This window comes from Balaenoptera musculus, chromosome 6, assembly GCF_009873245.2.
Source record: "Balaenoptera musculus isolate JJ_BM4_2016_0621 chromosome 6, mBalMus1.pri.v3, whole genome shotgun sequence".
In the NCBI taxonomy this organism is placed as follows: Eukaryota; Metazoa; Chordata; class Mammalia; order Artiodactyla; family Balaenopteridae; genus Balaenoptera; species Balaenoptera musculus.
This window is the reverse complement of record NC_045790.1, coordinates 99,907,219-99,923,914: the sequence shown is the minus strand read 5'-3', so window position 1 is coordinate 99,923,914 and position 16,696 is coordinate 99,907,219.

The window sequence follows — 16,696 nt, the reverse complement described above, 5'->3', positions numbered from 1 at the left end:
TTAATCTTCCTGCATTTTTCATGTATTTTGGTAATTTCTTATGGTTTGAATTCCCTTTGTATACCCTTATTTTAAAAACATACTTATACTTTATATCATATGTTTCTATTAGTTGAAATGGTAGCAGATCTATATCAGCTGTTTCTTTATCTGTTGCCTCCTGTTCATGCTGGAATATTTCCTCTTGTGTTTTGTAATTTGAAGTTCTAAACTCCTCTTCCTTTGCAGTCTGAGTTGAGAGCATATCTCTCTAGCAAGGAACTGTATAGGAATTTTCCAGGTACCCAAATAAGACCAAAGACCAGGGATCATTAGTACGTTAATAGCTAAGCTTGTGGCTTCACAAATCATAAAGATGTTTAAATTCAAACCCTACACCCAAAAGTGAAACAGGGTTATGATTTTAATTTCACAGATTCTTGGAAGATGCTTTTTCCATTCAGAGACTAGTGACAGACGGACATGTTTTCTTAAATTTTTACTATGCTGAAGGATGGTTTTGAATACACTCTTCTTTTCATGAGGGAGTCCCAGTTTAATGAAACTTAGAATCAATTCTCATCTTTACCCCTGGTGAGCCCAAGGTCATATCTGCTGTCTCTGAATATGTGTTAAACTCCCTAGCCTCTAGTTTAGGGACCACACTCACTCCCAGCTGTGGTGTTAGCACCTGCATTTCTACTCTCATTTGTAGTTCCATTTTTATTCATGGCACTGGGAGATTTCCCTTTTTTTCTAACAGGCTGGGCTATGCATTTAGAAGAAAATTTGCATCATTTGGTTGAGAATGTCTAAGTGTTTATTATTGATGGGTTTTGGTTTCTGCAGTCAACTATTTTGCCCCAACCCAGAGTCAAGCAGGGTTGTTTCAACCTTGGGTTCTTCTGTGGTTCTGGGCAGCTGGCAGCACTAAAGGGGTATGTAGTATGGTGGCTCTCAGTCCTTCCCTTGCTTTCAGCAGAACTGCTTTGCTTTTGTCTGTTTTTTATGCTGGGCTTCTGAATAAGAATAGGTTTCAGCCTTTTTAAAATAAAGTTTTTAAAATCCTGCATTAAATTTTATAATAGAAAGCATTGAGGTTTTGTGTGAAGAACATGAATCTCATTGTCCAATGGCATGAGCACCTAACAAATTCCAAACAGCTACAATCATTCTACAAACATACACTCTTTTTATGTTCCTGCAGCAGAAGTCACCTCGAACTTAAGATGCAGTTGAGGCAATCATACTTCCCCAGGGAGGAAACCACTCCAGGAAGAAGTTGAGCAAAGTCAGAGGCCCATTAACTTTTGTGAACTAGGAAAAGTTCCTTCATTAATGCTGGCAGCAGTGGGGACCTCACGTCTGGAAAGAGTCAATAATGCATTAGGTTACTTCAGCTGTAGAAAGAGTTCATTGACTATGTCCTTTTAAAGTCTCTCTTCAAAGGACTTACACCATGGAGGCAAGAACTCCTCTAGTCCCCAAGAGGCTCCAAATAAGGTGGAATATTGGCTGTTGGGATCCTGTCCTAGATAAAGTATAGCAAAGGGAACAGAACAAATACAGGGGGCTGAAGAAGTTTGGTAAAGCATGAGAAGAAGGTAAAGGTAGAGAGAGGGACCAGACAGTTTCAGAAGAGAAAACAAAAATATGCTAACAAGGACAAAATCTCCAGATGTTGGATGTGAAATGTTGCACGTCTTAGAGTCACAGACTTGCTAGAATTGACAGAACAGACTTCACCAACTAACATACAAGTATAAATATCTTCCATGTCTGACAATTCTGATTAATATGACCTCTAGTGAAGTTCCCTCCCACTGCCTATGGGTACACTCGATTGGCCTTCACCCTGTCTTTACACCAAGCCAAGCTTGTTCTGACATTGAGCCATTGGACATCCTATCACTTCTGTCAGTGATACTTCTCCACTTGGACTTCTTGTCTTACTTCAAATGCTACCTGCTAAGGGATGCTCTCCTTCCTCTTCAGCACACACCTCCACACAAAACTAAAGGAGGTTCCCCTTTGACATGCTTTCTTAGCACTCTGCAACTTCCCTTTAACATACTTAATTCAATTGTAATGATATAATTATTTTTATCATCTTTTAAAAAATATATTTATTTCCTTATCAGAAAGTATATGCTAGTAAGCAGAATAAAAGCAGGGACAGTCTGTTTTCCATATCTAGGGTCATCCCTGGCACTCAAAAAAATATATCTCGGGGAAATAAATGAAAAGTTTAAAAAGTAGCAGACACATTTTTTACAAGTTAAAAACAATTAGTCTTATAATAAAGTACTTTATGGAGTCAACTCTTCATTCCCCACAAGACCGCAAAAAAAGTCAATTGATCAAGAAAAGCTAAGTTTATTAGATTTAGTGCAGGAAAGAAGACAGAGTCTTAGCGCTGTTTTCAAAATAGAAGTATATAAGGTTTTAGGGCCTGGGGTGGGTGACTGTAAGGCAGGTCTTGCAAGATGGAAATCTGCTGGGTTAGGGCAGAGATTGTGACATCATAGATTTGTATTGATAGGCACAGTGAAGTGAGGGTCTTGAAGTAATTCTTGATGAGTAGGGTATCAATCTTGATAAGTAAGCTGTTTAGTTGGTTCACAGTCTTATCTTCCATGAGCGTGTATTTCCTGGAGCAAGCAATTAAATTATTATTATTATTTTTATTCTCAGCATTGTTTAGCAAAGAAACAGGTAAGCATACAACATCCCAGAGTTGTTTAGCCCAGAGAGAGGAAAGTATGACTATCTCTAGTATTGTCAAATACAAGGACAGGGAATGATTTTGGTTTGAATTCTCAGTCCCCCCTTTTTTGGTCATACTTTGGCCTGAGCTTAATGATAAACCATAATTGTCTGGAGACTTGATGGATCCAGATTTCCACTAACATTTGATTGCTATGTTATCACACTTTTTAGATATTGAAAAGTTGCAGACTGTCTTGTTCTTTTTCTGCTGGAAGATTGTTGTATCATTTAATGGGACAGTGGCTTCACTTGCGTACTTCAAAGCTAAGAGAAGAATTATAATCATATTGTACAGTACATTTCTAAGCCAGGAGTTAAAGGGCCCACATGAAACCAAGAGAACAGATCCTCTCCCCAGTTTGGAAGATCCCACAGAACCACATACAGGGTATTGGATAAATTATCTAATGTCACCTTCTTTCTTTATGCTTGATCCATGAAGGTTATTTGCTCTTCTCAACCCTGCTTCCAAAAATAAAACTACAAAAACTCCAAGAATTTTTCTTTTACTTTGCCTGATTGTCCATATTTAAATTCAATCATTTAAGCCTTGAGGGTTGAATTTAGAGGGAAAGAAAGGTTGCCTCTGAGAACTAGTACGTGCTGGCATAGCAACCCTGTGAGTTCTGACAATAAAAAATTGAGGTGTAGAAAAGGGAAGCAATTTGCTAGAAGTGGGGCAAGTAGAATATGTCGAATACTGGATATGAATCTGAGTCCCTCTGAGTCCAGAGATTGTGTGCACCCCACTGTACCATATAATCTCCCTTTGAGGAATAACATGAAACGCAATTATGAGTTAACTACATACATTTTTCCTAATAATACAGTTATAGTCATATCGTTCTCACTTGATATTTAAACTATGTATATTTTGAAGGATAAATGGGGGTGTGGGTTTTTCCTGGAGACAATGGGAAGCCACAAGAGGGACCAGGAGGGGACTCACAGGATCGGTTTTTTTTCTTGTGGTAGCCACGTGTGGGATGAGAGCAAACAAGCCTGAACACCCAGAGATCCCTGTTTATAACCATAGAGGGTTAAAAACAAACTTCTCCTTAGAGATAAAGGTATCTGAATAGATCCACTGTCAGATGGGAAGGACTGTTGTTTTCCAACTTTAAGAAGGATGTATAATTTAGGCCAAGATAATCACCAGTGATGCATACAGCGGAGATTAACTTGAAAATTTAATATCAAAAGATTGGAGGACTTGCTTACGAAGCCACAGCTTCTAAATTATATTGAGGCAGTGGTTGGTAACAAGTGCTCAGGAGCCTCAATGTGCAGAAGAATATTAAAAGATACCACATGTCCTCTAATTAAAATCGCAGCAAAATGGAGTAATGATTGCAGATATGATATTAGCAAAGGGTAGGAGGATGATTGGAGAGCAGTGCCAGGAAGCCAACAGGGGCTGGAAACCATGGCCTCCGTGGAGAGAAGCCTTTCTCCAAATTGCAGCAAAATCCCTGGAAATTAGCAAGAGCCAGAGGGAAAGCTAATGTTCATTGCTGGCTTTATAGAGAATGAAAATATTGCTCTATCACACATGATTTGGACAAAGGTTTGGTCTGTTTGTTCAGTGCAGAGTGGCAACTGGGAGCAATTTAAAACTGAGCCTGAGCTTGCAACTCACACCCAACAATAACAATCAGATGTTCCCAAGCACTTGATGCTTTTTTTTGGTTGGTTGATTGTATTGTCTTTGTGTGATTGTTTGCTTTTTAATTTTTTTAGGGGTGGGTTAGTAGAACAAAGCCAGCAAAATGAAAGGTTTCCACTCATTCCTAAGAGGGCAATATTGGGGCTTTTCAAGAGGACTGGCAGACATTGCGCATATGAATCTTTCCCTAAAATTGGCATAAAAAATGTGTCATTTAGAACATGTCTTGCATTTTCGAGGCATAGATTTCTGAGATGAAGTCACAGTGTGAGGTTTTTTGATAGTTTCTCTCCAAATCGGAGAAAGCTGGTTGGAATTAGTATGAACCATAATGGCTAATGAGATAATAGAAAGACAGGTGATAATGATCATTCCCTTCATCAGCCCATCCCTATTTAACCCTCATAACCAGATTTTCCTCCTCTGCAGTTGTACTTCCCAGGTCCTAACCAAAAAATGGAGTGAAACCGAGACCAAGATGACTTTGTAAGCAGGGGATATTCATACATATTGCACATAGGCTGCCACCTCCCATATGATGGTCACAACAGACATCATTAATCCATTACAGCACTCTTTCCCACTGACTCCAGAGCATGCTGAGAATCCTTCTCAACAGAGCGTTCCAGAAGTCACTATCAGTCTTCAGAGGTGTCATGCAAGATGCTAGCCTCATGCTAGGGAAATTCTAAAAATTTAGGAGATTCCTGAATACATCTCATCAACAGGAAAGGAGGATATAGACAGCGAGGTGTAGGAAAGATTACTGAATTAACCGTCAGAAGTCCAGGGCTTCTCTTTCCTCTCCTGCTTATCACTCTTGTGATTTTGAACAAGTAACGATACTCTTTGACCCTCAGTTGCTTCATCTATAAAACTGGAGTAATGTGTACCAGTAATACAAATAGTAGAATATTTTTTGAGCCACAGGAAGGTATAAAAGCAAATTCTATTATTGGTATTAAACTCTGGTAATTACTAACTCCATTGTTTGACTCTTTTATAGCTGCAGCACAGTTGCTGGCAAAAGCACTTTTGCCCAAACTTCTTTACCCCACTTTATACCACATTCCATGCTTCAGTTGTCCTCAAATGTGAATGGCCATCAGAATTGGGGGCAGGGGGTGCTTCTTAAAACACAGATTACTGGGCTCCCCGACCAGGGTTCCTGATCCAGTAGAACCGAAGGGTCGGGGCCCATGAATTTGCAGTTCTAACAAGTTCCCCAGTGATTTTGATGTTGCAGGTCCCAGGACACTACTTAGGGGAGCTCTACCCCACCTAAATTCTACATTATCATGTTTAGCCCATTTCCCATATATTCTAGGCTGCATCTACAACAAACCCAACCCCAGAGATCTCTCAATTCCCAGAACCGCTACACCACTGAGAGTTTTCTACCATTCCTGTGAGGCTTGGCGTGTTTATGTAAATATTTTTAGAAATCTTTTCATTTATACATGCCTTGCCTTCCCAGAGAAACTGGGAAGTTCCTGAGGCTTTGGACTGATGAATGTTTAGATCTTTTTCTACCATTACTGACACTGGTCTAAGCACCCACCTGCCCTCAAAGTAACCCCCTCAAAACATCTCCTGGGTGGTTCTTGAGGACTCCCTAAGTCTCTGCCTAAAGGGTGCCAAGGAGCAGCTCTCAGGCATCCTTTTCCCGTAGATAGCACACCTGTCACCACACAGCTGCTGTCCTAGGGAGATTAACCTTCCACTGGACACAGCTACCCTTCCCTTTGATGGTGACCACAGTACTTCGTCACTCTGGCCTCAGGAGGAGACTTGCCCCCAAATTCCAGGCTCCTTTGTTTGGAGAGCCCCATAATTAGGCCCAGCCATTTCCTTAATTTTCTACAGTGGTAGAGATTAGGCTATAATGTATTTACAAGTTTATCTAAAGGATAATACATATAGAAAAGAAGTAACTGCAGAGATTAATTTACAATTACAGCACAGGCCCAGACCCATACTACAGTCCTGGCCTTCTGCCTTGATCCCACTGAATCTTCACGTGGCTAGGTCCTGCCACTGGAAGTAATCCAGTTTTCTTTGCAGCTTGGACTCCTAGATCCAGAGAAGGACAGACCATTCCCCTTCACTGCATTCTCCATCCCACCTCCTAAGTTCTTGCATTCCTGTCTCCACCTCTCTTCAGCACTCTTTGAGAGTAGAAACAGTGAATTCCTTCAGGGAAAGCCTTGCCTCTACCCAAAAGGAGTGATCTGGCTCCATGGCCCCAGTGATATAGTCATAGGGTAGCTGGATATCAGTACATTCCCAAGTATCTAATATTTAGTCTTAAAAACCGCTTTTTTCTTAAAATATCAATGACCCCATTCCTTTTTCATTCTCTGTTTACCCAGAATTCCAAAAATTTGGGGGTACAATTTCACCCACAGTCATCTTGTTACATAAGTAGAAATGTATTGGGAATGTGTTAATAAATAAATGCATATTAATTTGACCTCTTTGTATCTATCTGAAGGCCACTGTGACTTGAGAAACACGTTTAAACAGCTAAAACAGAGCTCTAGAATCTCCAGTTTCTCCTCTGCTCCTAATGCCATTTCTCTTTACACTTAACCCCCCCTACCCCACTGCATCAACGTACTCTTGCAGCAGACGAAAGTCCTTGAGCCTGTTTGTCCACACAATAGGCCAACCCTTTATACATTCTGCCCCCCTCCTGAATAATTCTCTGCTTTGCATCTGCCAATGTTTTTACCCAGGCAACCGCAGGTGCGCACTTGGAAGGCTCTGCCTTGAGCAAAGATTGCTTGTTTGTTCCCATTGCTGATTTGTAAGATGAGCCCGTCCATCTGTCCGTGTGCCATAGACCCTGGGTGGCGGGTGAAAAGCAATAAAAGGAAACCACTCTTCGATGGCCCTTCCAGCATAATGCCGGCGTGAGCAGAGGTTATTATCTCGTAATGTCACTGCTATTTCCAATGGGCCGCCGATGGATCTGCTGACTGGTGAGACAGAGGGGAGACAGGGTTAACACAGTTCCTGAGCTTTGTAAGGGGCGACACTGTGCTGGGCTTTGAGTGGCTTTTACTGCCCATCGATTGGTGTATCGACTGCAATTTGATGCTCCTTCTCCCATGGAAGTTGTCCCTGGTGTATTTATTTAATAAATCCCAACGTGGGCGATGACCACTGCAGGGCTGACTTAGCTTCTGTGCTTCTTGATGGACTGGGGAGAGAAACAGGCTAAAAGTGTGAAGGTGTTTTCCAGCCCCAGGTCTGCCACGAAATTGCTCTATGACCTTGGCTGAATCCCTTCTCCTTTACGGCCCTCGAGTCCCTCCTCTGACCCAAGAGATCCCAGGTCTGACCTAAGAGGAGTCGACGATTCCGTGATTCTTATTTCAAGACTTCCAACTCCCCAGAGTTGCAGCATGAACTGTTTCAGAAGGCCCCCAAAATAGCAGCACAGTAATTGCAATGTATATTCTAATAGCAGCAGCTGTAGTAACAGAGCCACCCCCTCCCCGGGTTTCCTCTTTAGGGGTGATACGCCAGAATGAGAAACAAAATTACTGTGTCTGTTCAGCAAATTCCTCCTGACAAAATCTTTAAGCGTTGACAAGAGTAATATACTGAAAATTAGTTTAGAAGTGTTTCAAGTTTCAAAAATCAATCAAAATCAAATTAGGTTCTGAAGACGCTGTCTGTTGAGTTTTAGGAAAAAATAAAGATTTGCTTCAGCAACTCAGGAAAGTGGCTTTGACCCCAAAAGAGGTGACTCTTGCACAGAAAGCAGTTGTCCTTCCTTACATCTACCTTTTGGGCCCCCTCCAAGCAGTGGGCTGAGTATCCCTTTGTTCTATTGTCCCAGACATTTGTAAATAACTTCCCAGTTGACCTACATTTTAATCCCATTTCCTTCCTTTCATCTCCCAACCTCCAAACCCTATCCAAAACTGAACGAGAGAAAAATTTTAACAAGTAAAAGAACTAGTCTTACCTCCCAGTGTAATAAAAAGGGCTGGTGGTGGGAAGAAAAAAGAATTAATAGCCTGTGATCTCCCTTAACTTGGTCTGATTGTCAAGTGCAAAAGAGCAGATGGTGGAAAAAGAGTCATATTTGGGACATGGGAAGGCAGGCCTCTGTGGGGGCACGTAATGAACAGGAGTTCCAGCTTTGGCTCAGTCCTTCTCCATATGCACAGCTCATAAATCAGAGTCTTTCCCAGCCTAGGAGGACAATAGCGATCTCGTTGACATTTATGTTCAAATTACAGTGGCTCAGTTACTGTCTCACAGTGACTCACCCTCCGCCCCCAGCTCACCCTCCCCGCTTCTTAGCTTTCTGGGGACTTCTCAGAGGGATTAACATGTGTCCACAAACCAGGTTGGCAGCCACAGTCACCACAAAAAGACCCTCTTGTTTTTTACTCAGTTCTACTGAGTAACAGGTTTTACTCAGTGCCTTTATTATATATGACATTTCCATGGTGACCTCTTCATGGCCAAGTCAGTAGTTTTTAACCCATTAATTTGGAGCTGTCCACCTATACACAGTCTCACCTGAGCACAGAAGAAGAGTTGCATCATCTGGTTGCCATTTCCATCAGACCCATAATTTCAAATAATCATATCTCCCTATTCCCTGGAGAGTTTACACTATTGAAGATTCCATTGACTTTTCAAGTTAATAACAACTTCTCTTAGGTTCCCATAGCCCTCACCTTTGGCACCTATCCCAATTTCTTATAATTGTCAACATGTTGCTTCCTCACTACATCAAAGATATTAGCTCTCACCCTTCCCAACTTTGTACATATGAAGGATTTATCTGTGGGTGTTTTCAGTCTCTGCACAGCTAGCTCTTGAGAGCCAAATGTCCCTTCTCCTGAGCTTGATGTGCTTCCTGCCTTGAGCAAACCCTGGGGCCAGAAATGCACTAAGCTAGTTGATGCTGACTCTCTACCAGTAACTTAGTGTCTGGGAATGCCTAGATGGAGGACTCAACTATTTATCCTAGCAGCCTAGAAAAGAACTTGGCACACAGTGTGGACTCAGTGTTTCTTTATTAAAGATATGTATGGATGGATAGATGCGTGGGTAGCAGAAAGGATGGAAGGAAGGATAGAAAAGTCAATGACAAAATTAATATGTATTTTCTGGAAATAATAATAATCAAAATTATGCTAAAAAAATTGTCCCATTAAAAATCTTGCCTGCTTAATAAATACCACATGGGCATTTGGAAAATTCAATGCAGACAAAACTAAAAGTTACAACTAATTTGCTGTCTGAATAAAACTACTGTTAAAATATTGTTGTATTTTCATATGGTTGTTTTTCTATGCATATAAGGCAAACATATTTTCCTTAACAAAATTCTTGTTAGTATATTCTGATTTATAACACCTCTTCTTTATCACACTTAAGTTATACCATGGGAGGTTTTTCTTTAATATGTTCTGAAGTTTTCTCGTAAGACATGATTTTTAATGGCTTCTCAGTATGCTATTGTGTTGGTGTAATCAATTTTAATTTTCTATTCTTTGACATTTGGGTTTTTAAAAATTTCTATAGATTATAAATAAATGTGCTACAATAACCTTACACATATATATGCATATTTTAGGAACTATTGGGACACACACACACACAAACACAAATCTATACCCTATCGATCTATGTATCTATCTACCCGTCTGTCATCTATCTATATCTACACCATGCAGGTGAGTGCCAATTTCAAGGCATTTTTACTTTTCTCACTTTTGGATACTTCTTGAAAGCAATGAAAAAAAAAAGGAACACTTCAACTCTAATAGATTTTCATAAATAAATTACTTCAGTGTCAAATTATATAAATAGAATAAGACCACAATTTTCCTGAAATTAAAAACTCAGGAATCATTTTGATTCTTCCATCTCACATCAGTGAATCATTAATTCTTGTCCAGATTACTTTCGTAGTGTGGCCCCTAAGCCTTTCTTCTTCTCCAATCCTTCTGGCACTGTTGTAGTTCAGGTGTACTGCTTGGTCTCCTGAGTCATCTAAATTGCTTCTTGTAAGGGCTCATTGCCTACAGTTTCTCTTTTTAATCTAACATTTCCCATGGTGTTTTCCATCAAACACTGGTGCCCATGGGATACATGATGAAAGAAGTTCCATGACAAGTAAAATTATGAAAGCTAACCTATTCTCTCTCCTCTTAGAGATTCATCAAGCATATCAGTGTATTAGATGTCATAGAAAGTCCAATAGCTAAATCATCAAAACAAGAAAAATCAATAACAAAAAGCTTAATTAGCTTGGCTGAACCTAAAATTTACTAACCTAAACTCATTCATTCTTCCAACAAATATTTTTTTGTATAACTACTATCTGTGATAACCATGTGGTTGTGTTTGTAGGTTTGTAGGTGAGACACCTTTTAATAACTAGTTGAACTTGTGCCTTAAGAATACACTTTGGGGGATACTTTTATATTGAATCTTTCACACAGCTGATAAATTAATTTTCTAAAGACTACATATAATTTTATATATATATACTTTTAAACTATAAAAAATGTTAAAAAGAGAGTTCTCCAGTACAATATAAATTCTGTATACCTACCATGGCATTAGAGACCTTCACAGTTGTCTTAATTACAATTTTCCAGTCTTCAGTTGCTCTCCTGAATCACCAGAAAATCCAAGCGTATCAAAGTTCTCTCTCTTATCTGAACATGCTGTAGATTTTCATCTTTTCATGGCTTGATTTCTGGTATTTCTTTTGTTGATCTTCTCTAGTGGTGATATTTGATTTACCTCCAACAGCAAATATCTAAATCTTGCAAAATCTTGCCCACCTTCTCCAATGGTCACTTCTTTTTTATCCTTCAAATTCTAACTAAAATGGCATACCTATGAAACATTTTCTAATGTCCCAGGAAAAACTACTCATTCTCTCTTAACAGCCTCTAAGGTTGGCAAGCTGGTAACCATTATCCTCATTTTCTAGGTAAGGAAACTGAGGTCTGGAGAGAGATTTGCCAAAATGATGGACTGAACAGGGAAAATAAGCAAATTTACCTGTTTGCATAGTTGTGGGCTCTCTGCATACACTGTGGTCTTTGCTAACCATGTAATATTGCTTCAAGGAGATCAGAGATTAGAGAATTGAGGGGGTAAAGGAAGTGAGTTTCTAGGGCCTTCCTGGAATCCCAAGGATGATGAATGCTTAGCTCAGACACAAGAGGCCATTGTTTATGTCCATCAGAATTGTGCCTGGCACGCTCAGTTCAGATTTTCAGGGATTTAGGTTTTAGCTGGCAAAGGAAGTTGGGAAGGGAAAAATAGAAAGCCAGCTAATCAGAAGCTATTAAGCTCATAAAAAAGTGTTGGCCGAGTTACAGTTTGTGGGGGAGATATTAGTTTCAGCTCACTATTCAGTAACTATTGACGTTTTAGATCTCCAAATTAGATGTTGACTAACTCATTTAAGCCAAGAGTTAAATTTTCCAGGCTCTGACAAACTATAAGGATCCTGGGGTATACTTGATAAATGCTGTCGTTAACAGCTTACATTTTCTAGACATGTAATAATAATAAATTGAACTATTTTGCATCTGTCTGCTTATTTACTAGAATAGCCTTCATTATGCCCATTTTAGAGAGTGGAAAACTAAAATGCAGACACGTCAAGTGGTTCTCTGAAGTTGACAGGAAGGGCAGTGTTAGGACTTGAACCCATATGTTCTAAATTCTAGTGATGCTAAGAGGGCCCTCGAGCGTGGTTTGACTTAAGGTGATCATGAGTCAGCCACTGTGCCTCAGTCTTTAGGACTTCCCAGGTATTGAGGGAGCAGAACAATACACGAGACAGAGAGCAGGGAGGGATAGTCAGGGGGAATGCAGTTCTCACTGGCAAGTTGGACTGAAGCTCTGCAGACATGACTTTATGGGCAGAGTGCAGGGGCCACAGTCTATGACCCTGGCTTGCTCTCTTTTTCCTTCTGACTCTTGAACCTTGCATTCTTTTATCAGGAATGATGGCATTACCTGGTTATCGGCACAATGGTCTAACCTCTTTCAGCACCTGGTGCTGAGATAGATTTGGCAGGAACATATTGGAAATGGTTTGATGTAAAACTTGAGTATGTTATTAACTATGGGTAGCTGGATTTAAAAAACAATGATGATGCCTATTCTGCATTTTAACTGTGAAGAGTGTTATATGTGTTCATTACCTTAATTACTGATTTCACACACATTTATTGAAAGCTTACTCTGTGTCAGATACCGTGCAAAGCTCTGAGGTATATGAAAAAGGTAAAGCCCTCAGCACTGAAGGAGCACAGAGTCTAGCAGACATAGTGGTAAGATGGGTCTCTCTGAGGGATCCTGGAATTCTTCAGTAACTGTAGTGATATCTTCATGTCTTCTCCCACTGATGGGAGGGGGATATTAGCATCCATTCAAACCCTCTAAAGACCAAGTATTGTCCTCCTAGAAGTCCATAAACCTCAGGTTAAAGTATTCTGGAACAGAGTATCACTGGAATGCATAAATATTCACTGCACTTCTACATTATTCAGGGCAGTGGAAATAAAAGAGTAATATTCCAATGACTGTTGTCAGCTCACATCACTACTACCCCCTTCTAAGTGTCGTTTGCATCGTGGGGGAAAAAAACAAACTGCATTTCCTAGAAACCCATGCCCAGTATGGTTCTAGCTTAGAGTTTGACAATGGAAAGGAGAAGGGAAGTTGAAGCTCTCACCATCTGGGATAGTTACAGCTAGATACGTTAAGATGTCATGAGATTTACAATGGCTTCCCAGAAAGCTTGCATAAACCTCATCATGCTCACGGCTGCAGAATAAGACAGATGGCAGGCGCTTCTCAGAGATTCCTGTGAATCGCAGTAGGGTCATGGATAAGGTTTGAGAACAGCCCACTTTCCTGTGTCAGGATGAGTTCTTCTGTGACAACTTCCAGAGCTTTGCTCCCTTAGCTACCAGTGGTTCGGTAACCCCTTAATTTCCACATTCAGTCGCTCGTGCATGGAGTAGATAGAATGGCTTCTGTCTTTTTTATTTTTTTTAATTTATTATTTATACAGCAGGTTCTTATTAATTAGTTATCTATTTTATACATATTAGTGTAATCCCAATCTCCCAATTCATCTCACTACCACCCCCCACTTCCAACCTTGGTGCCCATACATTTGTTCTCTACATCTGTGTCTCTCTTGGTTCATATGTACCATTTTTCTAGATTCCACATATATGCGTTAATATACAATATTTGTTTTTCTCTTTCTGACTTACTTCTCTCTGTATGACAGTCTCTAGGTCCATCCACGTCTCTACAAATGACCCAGTTTCATTCCTTTTTATGGCTGAGTAATATTCCATTGTATATATGTGCCACATCTTCTTTATCCATTGGTCTGTCGATGGGCATTTAGGTTGCTTCCATGATCTGGCTATTGTAAATAGTGCTGCAGTGAACATTGGGGTGCATGTGTCTTTTTGAATTACGGTTTTCTCTGGATATATGCCCAGTAGTGGGATTGCTGGGTCATATGGTAATTCTATTTTTAGTTTTATAATGAATGTCCATACTGTTCTCCGTAGTACATTTTCTGATGATAACCATTCTAACCCGTGTGAGGTGATACCTCATTGTAGTTTTGATTTGCATTTCTCTAATAATTAGTGTTGTTGAGCAGCTTCTCATATGCGTCTTGACCATCTGTACGTCTTCTTTGGAGAGATGTCTATTTAGGTCTTCTGCCCATTCTTTGACTGGGTTGTGTGTTTTTCTAATATTGAGCTGCATGAGCTGTTTATATATTTTGGAGATTAATCCTTTGTCCATTGATTCATTTGCAAATATTTTCTCCCATTCTGAGGGTTGTATTTTCATCTTGTTTATAGTTTCCTTTGCTGTGCAAAAGCTTTTGAGTTTCATAGGTCCCATTTGTTTATTTTTGTTTTTATTTCCATTACTCTAGGAGGTGGATCAAAGAAGATCTTGCTGTGATTTATGTCAAAGAGTGTTCTTCCTATCTTTTTCTCTAAGTTTTATAGTGTCCGGTCTTACACTTAGGTCTCGAATCCATTTTGAGTTTATTTTTGTATATGGTGTTAGGGAGTGTTCTAATTTCACTCTTTTACATGTAGCTGTCCAGTTTTCCCAGCCCCACTTATTGAAGAGGCTGTCTTTTCTCCAGTGTATATCCTTGCCTCCTTTATCATAGATTAGTTGACCATAGGTGCGTGGTTTTACCTCTGGGCTTTCTATCCTGTTTCATTGATCTATATTTCTGTTTTTGTGCTAGTACCATATTGTCTTGATTACTGTGGCTTTGTAGTATAATCTGAAGTCAGGGAGTCTGATTCCTCCAGCTCTGTTTTTTTTCCCTCAAGTTTGCTTTGGCTATTTGGGGTCTTTTGTGTCTCCATACAAATTTAAAATTTTTTTTGTTCTAGTTGTGAAAAAATTGCCATTGGTAATTTGATAGGGATTGCATTGAATCTGTAGACTGCTTTGGGTAGTACAGTCATTTTCACAGTATTGATTCTTCCAGTCCATGAACATGGTATATCTCTCTGTCCATTTCTGTCATCTTTGATTTCTTTCATCAGTGTCTTATAGTTTTCTGAGTACAGGTCTTTTACCTCCTTAGGTAGGTTTATTCCTAGGTATTTTATTCTTTTTGTTGCAAAGGTGAACAGGATTGTTTCCTTAATTTCTCTTTCTGATCTTTTGTTGTTAGTGTATAGGAATGCAAGAGATTTCTGTACATTACTTTTGTATCCTGCAACTATACCAAATTCATTGATAAGCTCTAGTAGTTGTCTGGTGGCATCTTTAGGATTCTCTATGTATAGGATCATGGCATCTGAAAACAGTGACAGTTTTACTTCTTCTTTTCCAATTTGTATTCCTTTTATTTCTTTTTCTTCTCTGATTGCTGTAGCTAGGACTTCCAAAGCTATGCTGTATAATAGTGACAAGAGTGGACATCCTTGTCTTGTTCCTGATCTTAGAGGAAATGCTTTCAGTTTTTCACCATTGAGAATGATGTTTGCTGTGGTTTTGTTGTATATGGCATTTATTATGTTGAGGTAAGTTCCCTCTATGCCCACTTTCTGGAGAGCTTTGATCATAAATGGATGTTGAATTTTGTCAGAAGCTTTTTCTGCATCTATTGAGATGATAATGTGGTTTTTATTCTTCAGTTTGTTAATATGGTGTATCACATTGATTGATTTGCATATACTGAAGAATCCTTGCATCCCTGGGATAAATCCCACTTGATCATGGTGTATGATCCTTTCAATGTGTTGTTGGATTCTTTTTGCTAGTATTTTGTTGAGGATTTTTGCATCTATAGTCATCAGTGATAGGGGTCTGTAATTTTCCTTTTTTTTTTTTTTTTTTTTTTTTTGGCTTTGGTATCAGGGTGATGGTGGCCTCATAGAATGAGTTTGGGAGTGTTCCTTCCTCTGCAATTTTTTGGAAGACTTTGAGAAGGATGGGTGTTAACTCTTCTATAAATGTTTGATAGAATTCACCTCTGAAGCCATCTGGTCCTGGACTTTTGCTTGTTGCAAGGTTTTTAATCACAGTTTCAGTTTCATTACTTGTGATTTGTCTGTTCCTATTTTCTATTTCTCACTGATTCAGTCTTGGAAGGTTTACCTTTCTCAGAATTTGTCCATTTCTTCCAGGTTGTCCATTTTATTGGCATAGAGTTCCTTACAGTAGTCTCTTGTGATGCTTTGTATTTCTGCAGTGTCCATTGTAACTTCTTTTTCATTTCTAATTTTACTGATTTGAGTTCTCTCCCTCTTTTTCTTGATGAGTCTGGCTAAAGGTTTATCAATTTTGGTTATCTTCTCAAAAAACCAGCTTTTAGTTTTATTGATCTTTGCTATTGTTTTCCTTGTTTCTATTTCATTTATTTCTGCTCTGAGCTTTATGATTTCTTTCCTTCTGCTAACTTTGGGTTTTGTTTGTTCTTCTTTCTCTAGTTCCTTTAGGTGTAAGGTTAGATTGTTTATTTGAGATTTTTGTTGTTTCTTGAGGTAGGCTTGTATAGCTATAAACTTCCCCCTTAGAACTGCTATTGCTGCATCCCATAGGTTTTGGATCGGCGTGTTTTCATTGTCATTTGTCTCTAGGTATTTTTTGATTTCCTCTTTGATTTCTTCAGTGATCTCTTGGTTATTTAGTAACGTATTGTTTAGCCCACATGTGTTTGTGTTTTTTACGTTTTTTTCCCCCTGTAATTGATTTCTAATCTCATAG